This window comes from Chelonia mydas, chromosome 5, assembly GCF_015237465.2.
Source record: "Chelonia mydas isolate rCheMyd1 chromosome 5, rCheMyd1.pri.v2, whole genome shotgun sequence".
NCBI lineage: Eukaryota > Metazoa > Chordata > Testudines > Cheloniidae > Chelonia > Chelonia mydas.
In genome coordinates, this window is record NC_051245.2 from 72,349,992 (window position 1) to 72,370,222 (window position 20,231).

At 41.0% G+C, this 20,231-nt stretch overlaps 1 protein-coding gene across 4 annotated transcripts in view; it reads right to left on the reverse strand.

Annotated features, from left to right (window-relative positions):
• The window catches only part of SEMA6A (semaphorin 6A), a 132,670-nt gene that overhangs the window by 74,191 nt on the left and 38,248 nt on the right, over positions 1–20,231 (reverse strand). The window lies entirely within an intron of this gene.

Below are 20,231 nucleotides of genomic sequence, written 5' to 3' on the forward strand. Positions count from 1 at the left end.
CACAGACAGTTTGATGGAGCATACTGAACATGTCATTGGGCTTTACCATAAAAATAGATACCCATAAATTTAAGTACCACAAAACCAACACTCCAACTTGCAATAAAATAAAGGTGACTAGAACTGTCTAACATTAGGGTTTTTCCCCCTCACGTTTCACCAATGTATTCACTCATTAATATTTCATGTGCCAAATAAATAAATAAATAAATCCCCAAAATCTTGGAGATAAAAAGAACAAAAGGTGCCTGTGCATACAGTGAAAGAAAACATCATAATACAGTAAATAGCTCATAACTCCCAGGCAAATTTCACAGATCTGCTGATCTGCAGGGGAAATCAGTCTAAAAGTAGGGTTTTCTTTTCATCCCTTCCAGGGTTTCAAACCTTTAATGCTGAGTGCCAAAGATTATCTTTCTGAACAAAGCTATTTTACAGTAGTATGCCAATCATTCAAGATTTATGTGCAGAAAGTCAAACTTTGTAACCTAGATAGTCTTTGAAAGTTACTTTGGCAAATAAAGTGCTAACTTGCCCTTTTGCAACACCATTTAATATTAGATACCTATGTCTCCTTTTTCCATGCCAAAAAAAGCATTAACAAGTTCTGAGTGTTGCATTTTTACTTGCAATTTCACAGACACAGCTGGTTCCCAATCATTTATTCAATTGGAAACGTCACACTAATTAATTTGCCTTTTCTGATATGTGCTTTGAAATAAAATCCCAGCTCCTATAACTGAACTTCAGATGGAAACTCTGTTGAAGGGCACCGTGATCCCTCAGGGCTATAACTAGATGATTTATTATACTCCATGTTTGCCTATTATTGTTCACACACACACTTGAAAACTTGGCTGCTTCTGTATTTTTATTAACAAAAGTTTGAACCCACAGAAAATAAACTCTGATGTGAGCCACTCTGTGATTAACTGACTCCTCGACCGCCACACGGCATTAAAAGAACGGCAAAGGTACCACAGCAAGAGCAAGTAACACATAAAACAGAAACTGGCTGGCTATTATATTTTACATGAGGAGACATATGGGGAGAGCATAATGCGCAGGAGTCTCGAGAGAAACAGTTCTGTCTGGCATTGGTTAGGCTAGTGGCCACCTGTGACTACTGAGGCAACTGTGCCTCCCCATAGCTACCTTCTTTTCTCCCTTCCTACATTTGTCTCATTCATCACCTGTTTCCTAGTGTCTAGATTGTGAGCTCTCTGGGGCAGGGACTATATCCATGTTTGTATAGTGCCTACTATAATAATCCTTGTTTGAGGTCCTTAGGTGCTACCACAACAGAAATAACAAATAAGGAGAATACTCAAAACCACAGATTCCTCAGGGTTTGCATTCAAGGCAGGATTTAAAAAGAAAAAAGAATTAAGGGGGTGATTTTTGTCCCTTTTGAAATACAGTTTTGCCTTTACCTTTAAAGACTCATTTTTCATATTTGGTATGAAGTGCCTATTTTGTGTCGACAAGTGCATTAGAAGGTGACAAAACAAAGCATACTGCTTTACTATAACAACAAATTTCAGTCCCTTCCTTCTTGCAAATGCTTTGGTCAAATGCAAAGCTCTTTTCTGAAGTACAAGAGAGGAACAGTAATTTATCTAGAAGAAATTTAACCAGCAATTCAGTTTCTCAATTTAAACCCTTTTCACCCACAATATCAGTCTGCAGGCTGATAATTCAAACTTAACATGGCTTACAGTGGGACTGCAACAGAAGAATAGCTGCTTTATGTTACTCCCTATCAGCACATCATCAGCTAGCTAACAATGTATGTATTATATGTGGAAAAGCATTAAGGCAGCATTGATAAATCTTGCCCATTCCACTTTAGAGCTTTAAAAACTTTTTTCAGGAGAGGTTGTGATATATCACTCCCTTCTTCTCACTCAACCTTCTGAACCGTCCCATGTAAACATGTAGACAAGCGGGTCTCCAGTCAGATTAATTACCTCTGTTATATTACCCAGTCATTTTAAGTAGAGTTTAACTGACAGGATTTTTTCTTCACATGAACACAAAGAGAAGACTAAGGAGTTTTCAGTTCTGCCATCTAACAGCTTAATAGTGCAAAGCTGTTTCTACACACAAAGACCTGAGTCCACAAAAAAAAGTGAGGCGTTGTGATGCTCAGCATCACAACGCCTAACTTTTTTAGGTGTCTGGAGAATCACTGTGATTCACAAAGCCTCAGTTAGGCACCTAAGCTCCCATACAATGAATAGGCATCTTATACTGTGATTCACAAAAGCCAGCATGCTACGCAGGGAGCCACCTAAACTAGCCAATGGGAGATGCTAATGATAGGAATGTGTGCTAAGCCCCACTCATGTTTCAGAGATAAGTGCCTAAGTGCAGGCTGCAGGGAGGCCCTATCGCTCTTTGCAATGCCCATATGCAAACCCTCTCTTGGCATTAGGTGCCTACACCATTTTAGCAAGAAGCTGGAGCGGAGGAGGTGCTTCCCCCATAGTTTTAGCCTAGTGGTTAGGGATGTGGGAGACCCCCCGGTTCAATTCCCCCTCCCACTGAGGGGAGAAGGGATTTACCACCTCTCAGATGAGTGCTCTAACCATTGGGCTATAGGATATTTGGAGGTGGGAGCAGGGTCTCCCTCAGTCTCTCCCGTTGAAGCTGCTGCACTCTAGATAACTAATTAAAGATCATTGGAGCAGGGGGACCTGATTTTCCATCTCCCACCTCCCAGCTGCGTGCTCTAACCACTTAATCTAAGTTCCCTCTAAGCTGCGCAGCAGGCTGTCAAGGGCCGTGTAGACAGGAGAGGAGCCTCATCCCTGGCCCCAGCCCAAGAGCTGCCCCAGTGCCGGGCTGTTGTGGCGAGAGAGGGCTGGGGAGAGTCCTCTCTCCCCGTTACAGCCGCGGGGCAGCCTGCACCCCAAACCCCTCATCCCCGGCCCCACCTCAGAGCCTGCACCCCACAGCCAGAGACCTCCTCCCCCCGCCCTGAGCCCCCTTGCACACTCTGAATTCCTCGGCCCACCTCCACCACACATCACCTCTATATTGGTGCACATAACAAAATTCATGGATGTACAAAATTAGAGGGAACATTGCACTTGGCTATAGAGTCATGTTCGCTTGCTTGCACTCTCTGCCCCGAAATGTCCCCTTAACTGAGAGCAAGAGCACGAGCATGTGAATGACTCTAGAGCTTTGAGCACTCAACTGCGAGGTGGGAAACCCAGGATCCAGTCTCCCTGCTCCAATGACTCTTTAATTATTTATGCACAGTGCAAAATTTTCAACAAGAGAAACTAAGGGAGCCCCACATCATGAGTGGTTAGAGCACTCACCTAAGAGGGAGTGAATCCCTGTTCAAATCCCTTCTCCCCTCAGGTGAAGGAAGGGACTTGAACTGCGGGACTCCCATATTCCAGGTGAGTTCCCTAATCACTGAGCTAAATGCTATGAGGGAACACCTCCTCTTTCCCAGGTATTTTGTGAGAACTCATCTGAAGGGCGCAATCTAGTAAACATGCTCACAAGGCCCCTACCAGATTGGGCCCTGCACCCAACTTAGGCAGCAGAATGCCTGTGTTCCCTGGTTTGTGAATTGCTCTAGGGTTTTAGCAGGAGATAGCTGCTCGGGTGCCAGTTGGGAGGCAAAAGTGCACATGCTTGGAGGCTGAAGCATAGGTGCCCACGGAAAACGTAGGTGTCACGTGAGTTTATATGCCTACAGGGTTCAGCGGGAGTTTTGTGCATCGTAGTGGTTCCAAAACTGGGACTTCGGCACCTAACTCGTTTCAGGCCAAAATCCTCCATCATTCTTAAGGATATTTTTATTTGTTTCTAATAAACATGGAGGCTGATTATGTACTACCCTAAACTTTGTGTAGTCATTAGCATTAGTACAAAGTAAGTTGCTCCCATTCTGCTCTGTTAATACATTACATCCACTCTTCGCTGGGGTAAATGCCTACAGAGCAATGGAGAACTGGGTCCAAGGTGAGTCTATCAGCCAATGTCAGCTTTTTCTGGAAGGTAATTATACTAATTTAATATGAATTTTGGCATCCTTTCTGTGGAGCAAGATTTTTGTCCAGTTTCAGTGAAATTTTAGAAAGATGCTTGTTAGAAATAGTTACATTCCTTTCTAGTATAAATTCCCTTTTCAGCAAGTTCTCTGTTCTAGTTGGGCTCCTTTGAATGATGCAAGTGTTTTGACTTACAAGTGTGATGGAACTACTTCCTAACCAAATGTCCTTCCATATGCAGCATGTGATGAAGCACAAGTAGCCAGATGGTGATGCCCAGAGAGTACAGGTACCATCTCCAAATAATGGCTTTGTAAACATCAAGGTTTAGATCCTCAGCTGGTGTAAATCAGTGTAGCTCCATTGACTTCAATAAAGCTATGCCCGTTTATATCAGCTGAGGCTCTGGCTCCAAGAACTTCCATTCTTCCTATTCAAAAGCGCACATTGCTCCAACAGAAAAAGTATTAATTTTGGTAAGTGGGTTTTTGTTTGCTTGGTTTTTTTACTTGTAAATTCCGGAGACACAGCATGATAAATGCTTTAAAGTACTTGAATGAAAGATTCTATATCAATTCACAGTATTATTAGTCATTGAGCTAGTGAGGTTTTACGAAAGGGTATGGCTTGCTTTTGAGTTCTGAAGAACACAAACAAGCAGTCTGTTTTCTTGAATTCCTAGGACTAATGCAAGCATACATTGATGCAAGAGTATCTTGCCTTGAACTGTCTTCTTGAAGTTAATGGAGTTGCACAGATATTAGTGAGACGAGACTTCTCCTTAGTAAATATATATTTCCCCCCTCTTTGTTGTTGTAGTGATTAGGTATAAAGAAATCACATAATCTTTTGTCTTATATGCAAATCTGAGTCCCCTATGGGAGAAAACAGGGAAGTGTTGGGGGCAAGAGTTCAGCACAGCGTGGCACTGATCCTGATAAGGGCACTGAGGTGCTACTTCAATAAAAATAAATCAATAAAGTTTCTATATCTATTAGTCTCTAATTTATACATTGGAAAAAAACAGATTACTGGCCTCACGGAGTATTTGAAGATAGGAGGTAATAGTGTCCCTGGCTCAATATGGCTTGTGATATAAGGAGAATGGTTTGATTTTTTGAGCCAAATGCAATATATAACTTCTAGAAACCATGACTCTCGGAGCCAAAGAGAAAGACACCAGCATGACATCAGCCTTCTGCTCTCTGATCTTTTTTAGTGTTTAGTGAGTGATGGTTCAAGGCAGAAATGCTTGCAGAATAACCCTTTGGCTAAGGAAATGAATATATTGCTACTGCCATAATATCCTATTACCTTGTTGTGAGTGTGTCTGCACTGTATAAGAAGGATTTGCCTTACTCTGCCCATATTACAAGTAAAATGTAAAAATGAAGTGCCAATTTCTTGATAAGTTCTGTGAAAAGGTCAGTTTGGATCCTGAGAACAGAGGGATAGTTTCTGTTAAATCAGTAGCAGCTGCAAATATAGCTTAGCCCTTAAGAGCTACAATCTTCCATGTCAGAGAAACTCTGATTTAACTTTTCCATTCAGCTATACCCTCAGTTAATCAGGTATAATTCCAAGTAAAGTCAGAAAGCAGAACAATACCACCAGGGTTTTAATGTGGGTCTCCAATCATTTAAATGAAGACAAGATGTCTTTCCAAAAGATATGCTGTAATTCAACCCACAAACTATTGGACTCAATGCAGGGATTACTTGGTGAAATCCAGTGGCCTGTGTTAGGCAGGAAGTGAGACTAAATGACCTTAATGACCATAAAAATCCATGACTCTATTAATGAGAAGAATACATATATATTTAAACAAATTAAAGGCGACAAGCTACCATCCTGCAAACAAGACTTGGAGTGTGTGTGAAATAAAATGTGCTGAAGAATCTGTGAGTAAGAAATCCAAGAGTTCAAGTCATACCTTCCCTCCAGGGAAAAGAATTTGAACCACTATATGAGGAAAGGAGACAGGGCCAGTAAAACCAGCAGAATCCATGGATCAACAATCCAGGGGGATACCCATAAATATCTGGAGAACAGGCTCTCTCATCACATTCAGGGGCCCAGCAAACATGAAAAATAATGAAGGGATGGGAGGAGGAATTAGACAACTTAAAAACATCTAAAAAGTTCTAAAAGGCAGGTTCATCTAAATTTGTTTGTTCATCTCTAGGTATAAAATTTCGAAAAGTGACTTAGGAACCTAAGTCCCATTTTCAAAAGTGATTTAGACACTTGGGAGACTAACTCTCATTGAAAGGTGTGTGTGTGTGTATGTATATATGTCCCACTTGCTTTATATAAGGAGAATGCTTCCTAGTGGTAAAAGCAGGGTATGTGACTCAGTCACATAGTCTGCATTCTGCTCCCCACTCTACCACAGGCTTGCTATGTGTTGATGGGCAACTCACTTACGCCCCCCTGCCTCCAGTTGGAGAAACCTTTGGAAATCCTTTGAAAAGGCACTATTATAAATGCAGAGTATCATTATTATTATTGTTTACTACCTTCTAAATTCACAGTTCCTAGACAGAGAAAGACATGGCTCTATATAAGACAGAAAAGGAGGCTAGAAATAAAACAGCAATAACAGGAATGTAGCTTGCAAACCACAGTCCCTGTGAAAAGAGGAAAGCTAGGCAGGTGCAAGCAGCTAAGGAAGGTGTCCAGGAGAATATGCTATTGCTATATGTGATTTTTGGGTAGCAGTTCTGTTTTGTCAAAATGAGATCTCTATGACCCAGGTACCACTCCCAGGTGTGGTTGAGTGTGGCAGTGAAAAAGATCATACAAAGTGTCCTGATGCTCACTGGGGAATGGAATGGTGCCACAGGCAGCAGACAAAAAGGAATGAACAGAAGCCATGAAAGCTCAAGGGCTGCTTGCAGAGATCAACAAGCACTACAGTGCAGATGACACAGTGGTAATCATCAGGAAACTGCTTTGAATGCCGGACATTAGCACTGAACTGGCACACAGCAAGATGATGTCTGGGATGGCCAATTCTTTTTTCCTGTGATGATAATCAGTCACCTGAGTGCAGGTGGCTGTAACTACTCATGCCAGGTTCCTCTTCCTCTATAGCTACTAACCATCAACATCTCTCTATGATCCACTGTGCATCCATCATTCATCTTTCCCTCTCTTGTCCTGCTCCTGTTGTCTCTACAGCTGCCCACCCGATTCCTGTGGCCAAACATGTCTCAAACACTCCAGGTATCTGGCCAGTAAAAGAGAACCACTGATGTGTATAAAGTATAGCAGCCACCTGGGATGCTTTAATTTGCACACTGATTAGGGCCTCTCCCACATGCACATTACTAGAGGGCAGAGAATGCCACATGGTCCAGGTTTGTGCAGAGAAGCCCATATCCCTCCCACTTTCCATTGAACATGCCCTCTATTAACTGTAAGCTCATTGGGGCAAGGTCTGACCATTTTGTAGGTGTTTATATAGTGCCTGGTACAATGGCCTCCTTGTCTATGACCTGGCTCCATAGGGGCTACCAAAATCAATCAATCAATCAATCAATCAATAAAATAAAATGTGCACATAAATTCTATGCACATCAATTATACACTCACCAAAGCACTCCTCACAATTTGGGGGAATATATGGGCATCCTGTGATATATGCACTTTAGTACCATTTTAACTAGATTTAGCATTGCTTACTCATTTCCCTGCTGCAGGCTGCATCCCAGATATAACAATTGGACCTGGGGGATATACAGTGGTGGAACATAGGATATATTTTTCCTTATATAGCAAGTGACAGCATACACCTTTATTGAAGAGAGTAATAAAAATCTACCTAACAAGTATGACCAGATACTACGTAATCATCTATTCAAGGATGTGTGCAACTTTCCAGTAAAGCTAGAGCAAACTTAAGGCTAAAATTGAGTTTCAAATCAAAATGCAAATATTTCTCAAAAACGTTTCAAGAGGATTTGGTTCTATTGTAGCATGCTGATGTTTGTGTAAATGTGAGTACTCATTTGCAGTGTTACACAGGCAGTAAATCATATACTGCAATGTCAGCTCTGGGTGTTATATCACTACCCCCCTGATTCAGTGACTGATAAGCTGAACAGATTTGCAAAACCCCCAGTCAGAACTGATAAACCTCTTCCTGAAGAAGGTGTCATGTCAGTAGATAATGCTGGCAACCTATCTTGTAGAGATCATCATTACTGATCACCCCAGTGTAGTACAAAAGGAAAATGTAAAGAACAAATGAAGGCTTTAATAGGAAGAAACTTCCTTTGACCTGAGTGACACAGTTCCAGTGATTACAGCTTTAATAGGATGCTGTTGTTCAGAGAGGGAACAGTCAGATGGAAGATGAACATCTCCCAGATGGAATTAGAAGTATCTCAGGCCTATCGATTCTGGTTGTAACCTTTACTGTAAACAATCTACAGGGACCTCATCAGCCACCTGTTCAGTGATATTTGCATTGAAATACGGAGCCAACACAAATGAGAAAATGGCCACAGTTCCTTGCTAAAGCATCTGCTCCTCTCTACTCCTCTGGTTATCTGCTTGTCAGGATATAAGAGGTACATGTTTTAGTGGAATGGATAATGCAATGGCAATAACCTGCTCACATGGCAAAAGACACAATGAACATGTTGTTTGTCTTGATGCTGATGGTAGTATTATATCATGCAATATATCACTTTCTATAATTGCTCAGTTTTATACTGAAAACAGGCTTGCCAAAACTAGCAAGAAAGCCATTTGTGCTTGCAGAACTATTGCCAGAAACATTTTCAATTTTATTTTTGGGGCAATAGGCCTGCCTTAAAGAACAAAGGCAGTTGCCAAATTATTCCTGTTCCTTACCACCAGAAATACATACAGCAACAGATCTAACTTTAGAACGGCTTGTTCAGTCATTACAATGATGTCTTTATTATTTTAAATACACCTCACTTCTTTAAGAGATAAAAATAGCTATATTGATTGTATGTGGGCTTCAATAAACCACCCTCAAGATTTGAACTGATGTAAGAGCTAAACGTAACACTGCCTTTTGACAAGAAAGAACACTATCTCTCATATATACTTTGCTGTTTAATCTCAGCAATCTTAACAGAAAACAGATACACTACCAGCAATACCATTAGTCTTCTCAACCCTAAATTTGCTTGGGAAATATCAGTGCTAGTCAATACACGTTCTATTCTCTCTTTCGGTATATGGAATAAAAATTACACTGCAGCCTGTGATCCACAGGTATATAGAGAGAATGAAATATGTTCTTCCTTTTTTTTTATTATCGATAACAGCAAAGGTGAAACATGAAACCGTGTCTGTTTTCACAACAGTATTGCCAATTGCCACTGATTAAAAGTTTGACAAAGCCCTGCAGACATCGTCTGAGCTGCTACATGTCTGCGGTAAACATAACTTCAGGATCAGGCAGTAATCCTAAAATAATCCCTCTAGTGCATTAAACTCTTCAGGCCAGATTCCCTCAGTTGCTCAGCATATGCCTCCTTTCATTATTGTGGGCGCATATTTAAATAGATTCCAGTCCTTTCTTCAATCTCCTCCCCTACCCAGGAAAACAAAAAAGTAATTTACAGTTGATATATGTCTGCACAACAGATCAAATCATATGAAAAGCATAGCATTATTCTAGACCAAAATCAGGATCCCACATAACAGATCCATTGTGTGTTAGAGTGGCTGACTGCTGCTTAACATAATCATAAATAAATATTTTTTATTTTGCATATTTGTTTAAAGTTCAAAACAAATATTATCTTTTGATTTGTGGCATTTGACTGCTTTAAGAAACACATTTTATTTGTTTGAAATGAAAATGTCCACCTTTTAATTTCCCGAAACAGCAGAGAACACATTTAAGTCAACTGTTAAGTAATCAGAGCACATCATCTAGCTTTTGTGCAATTACTGATATGTAATGTTGGTCACATTAATGCAATTTAATCAGAAAAAAAGAGTCACTAACCTGGTTGGATTTTCATTCAGTAGAATAACAACTTTCTACAGTATATGTTTCAAAAGGTACTAATCAACTTTAGCTCAAAAGTGACTGAAACTCCACAGTCCAAAAAATATGGATTAAATTTACTGTAACCATCCCACAATGCTAATCAATTTTAAAAATTTAAATCATGGCTCAATTAAACCAATCACTTGTGCCATGCCCCCATGAAAGTGCATTACTTCCACAGCAACAATGGCAACTTTAAGATAATCCAGTACCCATTACATACCAGAATAGTCTAGTCCTGTCAATAACAGGATTTAGGCCAAATTTCAAGATCATAGTCTATGAAAGGTTGCTCAGTGAAATACAGCAATATTCCACTCAGGCAAGAAGACTTTTATAAATGTACATCACAACTTCTGAAGGAGAATGAGAAGGTAAAGGCAAGACTTTCCCCCTGGAAAGCAACCAATTCATCATGATAATTTATGTATGTCCCTGACAGATAAAAACTTCAGGTAAGCAAAGAGTTCTTGAAGACTTGTGTTTATACATTTATTCCCTTATTTGTTTATGAAATCAATTTTCTCTGGTTTCTTTCCATCTTTCAGAATGGCAAGAGGGAGACTGCTGCAAAAATAAGTAATGGACGAAAAACAGATGGAATCCCTAAGACAAATTTTAAAAGCACCTTGTAGGTAAGCATAAGTTGATGGTGATAACAAAACTGAGAGCACTACAGCAAGAATGAGACTGGATGCCTCCATCATTCCACACACACTTTATCTCAGGTGCTCACATATCAAGGTGATGGGCATGTAAAATTTAGATAGATTGTCTAGATCTTTATTTGTCTTTAATTATTTCTTTTTACTGGTAATTTGTGGAATCATATACTTTTCAGACCTTTTCATTAGTGTGTATGGCCATAAAGAAACAAACAAAAACCCTAAAGGACTCTGGACATCTATCTAGTTTTGCTTTTCTAAAATGGGATGATCTCCAGGCTTGCAGTTACCAATCATCCAGTTCCTGCAGTCTGCTGGTAATTGCTAGTTGCAAGTGGCAGTCTCTGAGCTCTACTCTGCCTGAATTTATGCCCAGAAAATTACCAAATTATACATCATCTATAATCTTAACAGCTTTATGGAGAGGTTGATACAAGAAATAATCCTATCCTTGAGAATTTTTTTGTGGAAAAAGGATCACTCATGTGACAACATAGCATATTTTTCATCCATAGCTTCATTTCACCTACTTTGGTAATATGAAAAAAGTCAATGAAAGGAGCCAATAGCTATATTAAATGATCCTACTTCCAGGATACTCTTAAGACAAACGCTTATTGTCTGCTATGCTGGACACAAGGTTAATTACTGTAATCTAATTTATCTTAGGAAAATGTTATATGCAGATATCACCAATTAACCCCTAAATATAAAATCACAATTTCTTTAATTAATAGAACACTGCACAGTCACTCTAATTACCAAGAGACCAGTATCAAGAGGAAATGTGAAATTATCTGATGTGAAGGGATTTGAAAAGCAGGCACAAAACTGAGATACTGATGGTCAGACAAAGAAAGGTGGTAATTCAGGAAGAGCTCAGACATTGCACTAAACAGGCACACTACATTTCTATGCAGGCATACATTCAGCACTGGTCTACACTACAAACTTATGTCAGGATAACTACGTCGTTCACGGGTGTGGACCTAATCCCTGGTGTAGACAGCACTATGATGATGGGAGGACTTGTCTCGTCGACATAACTACCGCCTCTCGGGAAGGCAGAGTATCTATGTTGATGAGAAAAGCTCTTCTGTAGGCATAGGTAGCGTCTTCACTAAGCACTACAGTGGCACAGCCGCACTGGTGCAGCTGCGTTGCTGCAACACTGTTAATGTAGACATGCCCTCACCCATTTACTCTAGAGTACAAGCATCCATGTGCATTCATTCACACCTGTTTCTTGGGAGATTGAAAATAGTATAGAAAGGGAGCCAGAGCGACTCTGATAGCTGCCGAGAGTGCAAGTTATAGGAGTAATAATTCTGTTATTATGTACTTTACATCTTTGGAAAGGTTGAGGAAAAGATCCAGTCCAGTGCAGTGAGAGAAAAGGGGTCTACAGAGTATGAAAGCATGAACTGAAATGATGGGTTAGCTTTCTTGCCGACAGGGGAAACCTCTAATCCAGTCTCTGGATAATTGGTAGAACAAAGCAAAGTCATTCTCCTCTCCTGCAGGAAATATTCTCTGCCCTTTCAATAACCTATACAGGGTCTTTGCAAAGGAAACAAAGAATGTCACATGGATGAGTCAGCAGTCTGTTTCCAGGTAGCATGCTAGGACAGGCTAAACTATTCAGCCCGCCACTGTAACAACAAGACAAAAAGACTTCTGTATCATTGATGGTTTCTACAGTTATTTTAGGAATGATTGATTGCACTCGTGTTCCAACAAACAATAATGAGATATATTGGAAAGGAAAAAACTTCAACGGCTCAGACACACAATTAAGTCTGATGCTGAAAACATTATTACAAATATTCTAGCTAATTTTGTAGAGTTAAAAAAATGCATATAGCACCAGACATCAGCACTCTGCCAAACTATGAAATTATACCCACCAATTCACTGCTAGGACAGGGTACTCACTAACTTTAGGGATTGATGTATGTTTGGATAATTTATTTGGTTTGTCTGTCATTGAAACTTAGTGCTTTTTCGGATGACTGAAGAGTTTTTCTCCTCCCCAGCCATAAACTTCACCCTTTGAAGCAGGCAAGGGGTGCCTGACAAGAAAAATTCATGAACATTTGTGATCTCTCTGGCGTGGCTGTGTATCTTCTGGGCTTGCATGAATACTTCATGAATTGCCTGACAAAAGTATAATTCCTGTGTAGGAACAGGAACATTGTAGCTGCTGCTCTGTTGTTTCTCCCTCCTCACCTCTGCCGGTTATGTAATCTATATCAAGTAGGGCAGAGAGCGATTTCCTATGACTTTTGATGGGCCTCAATAACCTGGATGTTCAGTTGGTCAGTTGCCAGTGTTTGTTGATCTACAGCCAAGACAAGGATCTCTGCCAGCAGAGAGAGAACAGATTTTTTTTAAAAAGCACAAAAGGAATTAGATCAGATACTCAAATAGCTTTTTAATGAGACTGCAGGCTGTATGTTTTTACTGTGGTAACTTGAAAAGCCTGGAGAGATCTTTGCTGGCATGATGGTTTCATGTTCTTGCCATAGACTCAGTCCTCCAGCCCTTTCTTATGTGAATAATACCATTGGCATCTATAGGAATAAACACATGATTACGGGCTGAAGGACTGATGTTTTCTCATTACTTCAGAGCAATGATTCTTTGGCTTGCCAGAGAAATGCCAAATATCAGTTACAAATAAAGGGCCTGGACCTGCTTCTGTTGAAATCAGTGGAAATTTTGACATTGACGTCCATGGGATTAAGCATCCACAACTCCTACTTGCTTCAGCAGAAGTCATAGGTGCTCAACAGCTCTGAGCATTTGTCTCATGGAATGGATGATTTTGCAACACCTCTTTCATAAATCCCGTAGGAATCAACTACCTTCTCCTGGCCTTGTACAGCTTTATTGACCAATGTCCTGACTCCCATTCTCTCTGCTGAAATGAGGAAAGGCACATATTGCCGTTCAGCTGCCCATGAAATATAACAGAATTCTCCCTTCTAACCAGCCTTCAGAGAGTTTCTGATGTCCTGAACAACAGGATCAATATCACCTATGTGATGATATATGGTTGCTCAGTTCAGAGGCTTTTAACTCTAAATGCAGCACAGCCAACACATTATTCACAAGAGTTTAAGATTCACACTAAAAGAGGGATGTGTGTGCATATGTACAAAATTCTAGGACACGGTATCCCCTCTAGAACAGATTTTCAGAGAACCTTTCTCTCAGATATGGGATTAAGATAGTGTGAAGGGCCGGCATTATTTTCTCTTTCCGGCAGTTTTTGTGTGTGTGTTCACCAGTTCTGTTAGAAAAAAATTTTTTAATTAAAAATCTTATTGTCTAAATCCTTTGTTCTGGAAGTATTGAGCATCTCTACTCCTGATCTCTACACTTTGCTCCTATCTCCTGACCCTCAGGACTGACTTTTCGTGGATATCCATCACAAAGCTGAATCAGTCAATGAAGCAGCTGCAGAATGACATAATACTCGTAAATAGTTGTGGAAAGCAAATTCTGAATTCAGTTTTGAAAACATTCCCACCAGGAACTTGATTGCAAGAGTCAGGCTCATCCCAGAAAGACCACTACTTGGCCAATCACAGCTAAGCAACACAGCTAAAAGAATCATCCACAGAATAAATGAAATTGCAAAAATTTTGATGAATTATTTTGAATAACAAATACATTTTTAAAAACTTGAATCTACAAATAGAGAGAAGGTTGAAATTCACCCAGTACTTCATTATCACCTCTGCTGAGGACCTGAGTATACCTCCAATCTCAGGATCCAAGCCCTCTGTTCCTCGTTCCAGCCCTAGAACTGAGCATGTTTCCCCCAGCAAGCAAGTGTGCACCTTTTGCTAAGGTTCTGGGCAAGCTACCTCCTCCGATAGAAGCTGAGTACTGCGACTTGAATGGAATCTGGAGGGATGAGCAAGGGTTGCAGGAGAGAAGTATTTGGAAAAGGCTCCAGGAAGTCAGAGTTTGCACATAGTTAGGAAGACTAAGCTGCACGTGGAGCAGCCATAAATTGCTTTAATAAACAGCCAGTTCAGTTTAATAAGAATGGGGAGTCCTCTAAAGTTATTACTGAGTACATGGTACAGGAAAACACTGAGCATGCTTTCTGCCCTAACCTCAAAAAGCTCCCCAGAGTCTCCTCTCCATCAGAAGAGCTAGATACAATGACTCCCTCACCTACAAAAGCTAAGGATGCTGCCTCCCTTACACCAGGAATTGAATAGCCCCCCACCTCACACCCAGATACCTCTTGAAGTTCCGAGCTCTTCCAACCTCTCCCAAGAACTGATATATCCAAATTGTCTTGTCTGCCTATTTAGACTGCAAGTTCTGAGGGACAGAAACAGTCTCTTCCCCTGCCATTCAGACACTGCCAAGTACACGGTCAGTGCTTCAAATAACTAGGATGCTCTGGATGGCCAGAAAATGGTCTTATTTTATTTCACAATGCTGGAAGATACTTTTTGATTTGCATTTGTGTAAATCAGGACTGTAACATTCACTTAGGGGAAAACAATGGTAGGTTTTGCAGAAGAGGTGTGTTTTAAGGAGAGACTACAATGGAAATATGTGATTATCTTTTGCACTGAGGTGTATAGAAAGCTGCCTTCCCCTTTCTGGGAGCTGAGTGCGCTTCCTCCCCTCACCTCTTTCTTCCCAAAGAATGAAGTTCACTGCCTGCTCCCCCATGGAAGTGGGTAACCTGCCTCCCCTTCCCCTTGGAGTGGAATGTGCTGCTTCTCTCCCCCTGGGAACAGCTGAGTAATATGAGGCCCCCCCTGCTACAGGAGAGAGGGGCAGTACCACAGCAGCATTCTGCCTGACTGAATATGCAAATGGTGACAAAAATCTAATTTGTAACATTTTCCACTTCAGTTTCTTCAAGTCACAATCTTTGTTTGATTGTTATGCATGTTTAGAAATGAACAGAATTAATCATATAAGAAAAAATGCTGGCCTAATATAAACTGCATAGTGTGGCTTAAAAAATGCAAGCATTTGCCAGCATTCTCCTTCTCTCTGGATTTTTTTTAAACAGGATTTATTATAACTTTGAAAAAAAAATACGTAGAGCCATATAAAACCTTTCATTTCTAATATGCTGCTTTCAAGGTATTTCTAATGTAAACACAGACAAAAGGTATGTTCTCCTTTATGACAGGCCTGAAATAAAGCAGCTCTAATTAGCAAAACCAGATGCTACTTAGAGTTAAGGCAGTGTGACTGCTGGGATAGGAAACCTATCCCCTCAGTTTACCAACAACAGCCTCCCCCATCCCTGGCTCATCCTCTCTCTTTGACTCCAGTGACCTGTACATTAGAAATTTGATTACTGATTTACTCCTAACCAACCGCACACCATTATCCAGGGGTTACCAGTGTCCTAAAAGGCTTTAGTGACACTGTGTCAGTTGAAGGAAAGATTGCAGTATGAGGCCCTGTTCACACCAGTGCTTGTAACTGGGTTGGGAACCATTTTCACACATAAAGTGATGGTTGTAACCCAATTTGTGTCTACCATACATACAAATTACAAACCTTGTGCAACATCCCAGTGCCAGTACACTGCTGGGAATTAATCTGTGCCCTGGGATCAACCAGATTGCTTAACTGGAGAAAAAAATAAATAAATAGCCTTGGCCACACTGGACTAAACCAGCCAGGATGTAACCCTTAATTGCTATTTATATATCTCCCGAAAGAGTGGTAGAGGTCTACAGATCATAAGAAAACAGGTTCCTGCCCTGTAAAACTTACAATCCATATAAACAGACAAAGAGGAAAAGAGGGATAAGAGGTGAAATACAGGATTTTTTTTTTCATTAAAGCATGTTGAAAGTGGTCCTCACTTGCAATTCTGCCGGTTTAAACCGGGTAATTTTATTTAGTCGTTTTGATTTTTAAATCACCAGTTTTAACCCTGAGCCATGCCTCGCCACCCAAGGCCAACACTCTGACAAATATATAAAACCACTGCTCCTCAGTCCTGTAACAAGGCCTTCAAAACCCTCAGCATACACATGGAAATGTTCACTAAAAAAGATGAGTTACTGCTAGCACAGTTTGTGTTCCAGCAGGGACATGGCTTGAAAGTACAGTTTCCAGTTCAAGAAGCACAAACATGATGATTCATCTCTCTGGTAACAGTCAACTCATAATCATGTTTTTGTTTTGTGTTTTCCTCATTACTGAATGGTCACTCAGAGATGCACTTTTTAGGTGCATTGACAAGAGCTACATAAATACCAAGAGGACTGCTGTGAGATCTTTATCCTGAAAAGTTGCCATCAAAAATAGAGCAACAATTGGATAAACAATGAAATCATTATTAGCGAAGCTGGAACAGGTTTAGAAACCTTTGAAGATGGGTCAGATAGCTGAACCCCATCCTTGATCCAATAACAATGGAAGTGCTTTCCGGACATATTTTTAAATCCAACACAGGAGTTTTCATTTGTCATGTAAAATGAATTAGGTTTAATTGATTTTAATTAATGGTTTCTGGCACCTGTATTTAAGAAGGATATGCCAGTGATCACTACAAATTCACAGTTAAAAACAAAACTCAGAAACAACTCCTTTAGATAAGATTAAGATTTAACATACGAACAATTACTAGCTGATCCAACTGATGGAATAAGGTTTCACTCAGGAGTCATTAATTTTTTAAGCCTCAGTTCTAGCAATGATGAAAAGAACGATACTAAATATTGTAATGATTTTTTTTAAAAGTCAGATTACAAAAAGATGGTGTGCTGATGACCAGGGGAAAGAAATAAACCATTGCAGTACATTACAGCTTTCTGTTAAAGTAACAGCTGGTTCTTGTATGATATAAATAGCAGCCACGACTCCCCTAGGATCTCATTGTTGTGTAAGTCTATATACAAACGTCACTGATGTCTCTCAGGGACCACGGGAGCTTTGAAGGTCTGTTTGAGCAAACTATTCTAACCCTCAGATCCCCTTCTCTGAAAACAACACTTACCTTCATTTCTAATCTGAGGAGTGGCTAAAGCCTTCATGCATATCTTGCACTGAAGAACTTAGGCCAAGTCTACAATTTCAACTTTGGCAATTTCTTCCTTCTAAGTCAGTTCCCTGTAATGAAAGTGACTAAAATTAAGCTTTTCAAAGCTTACTGGTACATATCTCTGGTTTCTAAATGCAATGGGGACTTATGAAAGACTAGAGGGTATCTGATTAAAGAAATACGTACATCCATAGGCCTTGCCTTATGGCCTCCTCCTCCCCATCCCCTTATTTTCCTTAATAGGAAGACTTACACTACATGAAAATTTGATTCTTGGGTAAGCCGAGTCATGTAAATTAGCTTAATGAAATAGATGACTTTGTGGACATCCCTTTGATACTGATTAGGCTCAAGTATCCACTCAGCTAATGACTAGCGCAATAGTATGATAGCACTTGTGGAAGTGTCACAGCTATACCATTTACAGCCATTTACTCATCACTGGCTCATATCTTATATCCCCCTAGTCATAATCGTAAAAACAGGCAGGCTTCCAAAAGCAAACAGCAGCAGTTAACAGCCTAAGACATGATTGACACAACATAAAAAAATCCGTGGGTACTTTACTCACAGCCCAGAACTCAACATGTAAAGGAGATAAGCCTTTGTGTCCTCAGCTTTCAAAGCAGATAACCTGCTGGCACTGTGAATGTAATTATACCCACCCTAATAACAATCTGTTCAATGGCTGCCTACTGCTGGTGCCCAGACAGGTTAATCACATTGCGTCCTACTGAAGAGAAAAACCTACCTTCCTTGTCACTTGAAACATGGGACATATTGTGCGAAGGGAAAGTCTCAATGAGTGTTCCCTCTATAGGCTGGATGACATTCTTCAAAGTTTGGAGGAAATTATAAAATTTGCCAATATAATGCATCGCTCTTGATTATACAAGGATATTTAATCTACAAGAGCATCATTATTAAGGCTGCAATTTAGTCACGGAGGTCACGGAATATGTGACTTCCAAAGACCTCCGTGACTTCAGCCAGCATTGGCTGAGAGCTGCAGGGTCCCCTGCCTCCTGCCTGTGGCCCCAGGCGGTGGGAGCCCCTCACTGCTCCCGGCAGCCCCAGGTGGCGGGGGGGCCCCCGCAGCTGGGAGCTGCCAGCAGAGGGGGACCCTGAAGTTCCGAGCCCCCATGGGTGGTGGGGACCCCTGAAGCTCCCAGCCCACCGGCAGTTGCCGAGGCTCCCCATTTTATCATGGATATTTTTAGTAAAAGTAATGGACATGTCACAGGCGTCTGTGAATTTTTCATTATTTGCCGTGACATGTCTGTGACTTTTACTAAAAATATCCATGACAAAAACTTAGCCTTATTCATTATTATTCCTATGTATCTGTTATTTACTGGGCCCCAGCTGTGTGCTCAGCACTGTACGAGGGGATGTATTCCCTGCTCCCAGTGAGTTTATTTCATCTAGAATAGCCCAGTTTGGCAGCCATTCCCCATGTGGAACTCCCACTGACTACACTAAGAATTCTCTGTGGGAAGCTGTTGCAAAAGCAAGCACTAAGTGATACAAACAATACAGTACAGACTCAGCTACATGGTGAAGTTAATTTGTTTTATGTATACGTAATACTATTAGGTGGATTAATATTGCTAGGCCTCGTGGAAACACCTGTAAAGAAGGGTATGAAAAAGTTGTAGTGGTGAGCATATGTGTAGACCCAAGCGGGTGTCACAATGCAAGAGTTCCAAAAAATCCTCTCTGCAGACTCTGGCTGCTCCTCTCTTCCATGCACTGTTGCTAGGCTAGTCTGCTCCATAGCAATACAACTTCTCATTGAACACAGTAACTCTTGGGATTTTGTGGGACAACTAATAAAATAACAGGAACAGGAGTGCGGTCAAAGGGTCAAACAAAGGGAGCCTGATGGGGACACCGAGCAGAGAACCCCAGACAGCGCCCACTGCTTCTCGAAGGCGTCAAGGGAGTCAGTGGATGCTACCCAGAGGAACTCTGCCCGGATCCGTGAACGGACGGAGGATCGGAAATAGGCCCCACAGTCACAGGAGTCTCCATCGGCCAACCTCCTCAACCTGGTTTTATAGATGGCCATTTTAGCCAGGGCCAGGAGGAGGTTGACCAGGAGGTCCTGTGGCTTTGTGGGGCCACGGATAGGGAGTGCATAGATAAGGAGGTGAGGGGAAAAGCGTAGCCATGCAAGGCAACAGCTGCTCATTCTGCCCCCTGCTGACTGGACAGTAGTCAGACTCCCTGCTTCCTAACAACAGGAAACAAAGGAGTGGGGTGTGCTAATGGAAAGCTCAAGATGATTCCTGCCCTGCTCTGGCAATCTTAGGCCCAGGAGTGAAGTTCTGCCCTCAGACTTGTACAAGCATTTCCCATTGTAGTCAACAGACATTACATGGAAATATCTGAAGGTAGAATTTATTCTGAGGTGAGGGCAAAGAGAACCTGGAAAAGGAAGAGAGAAAAGAGAGATT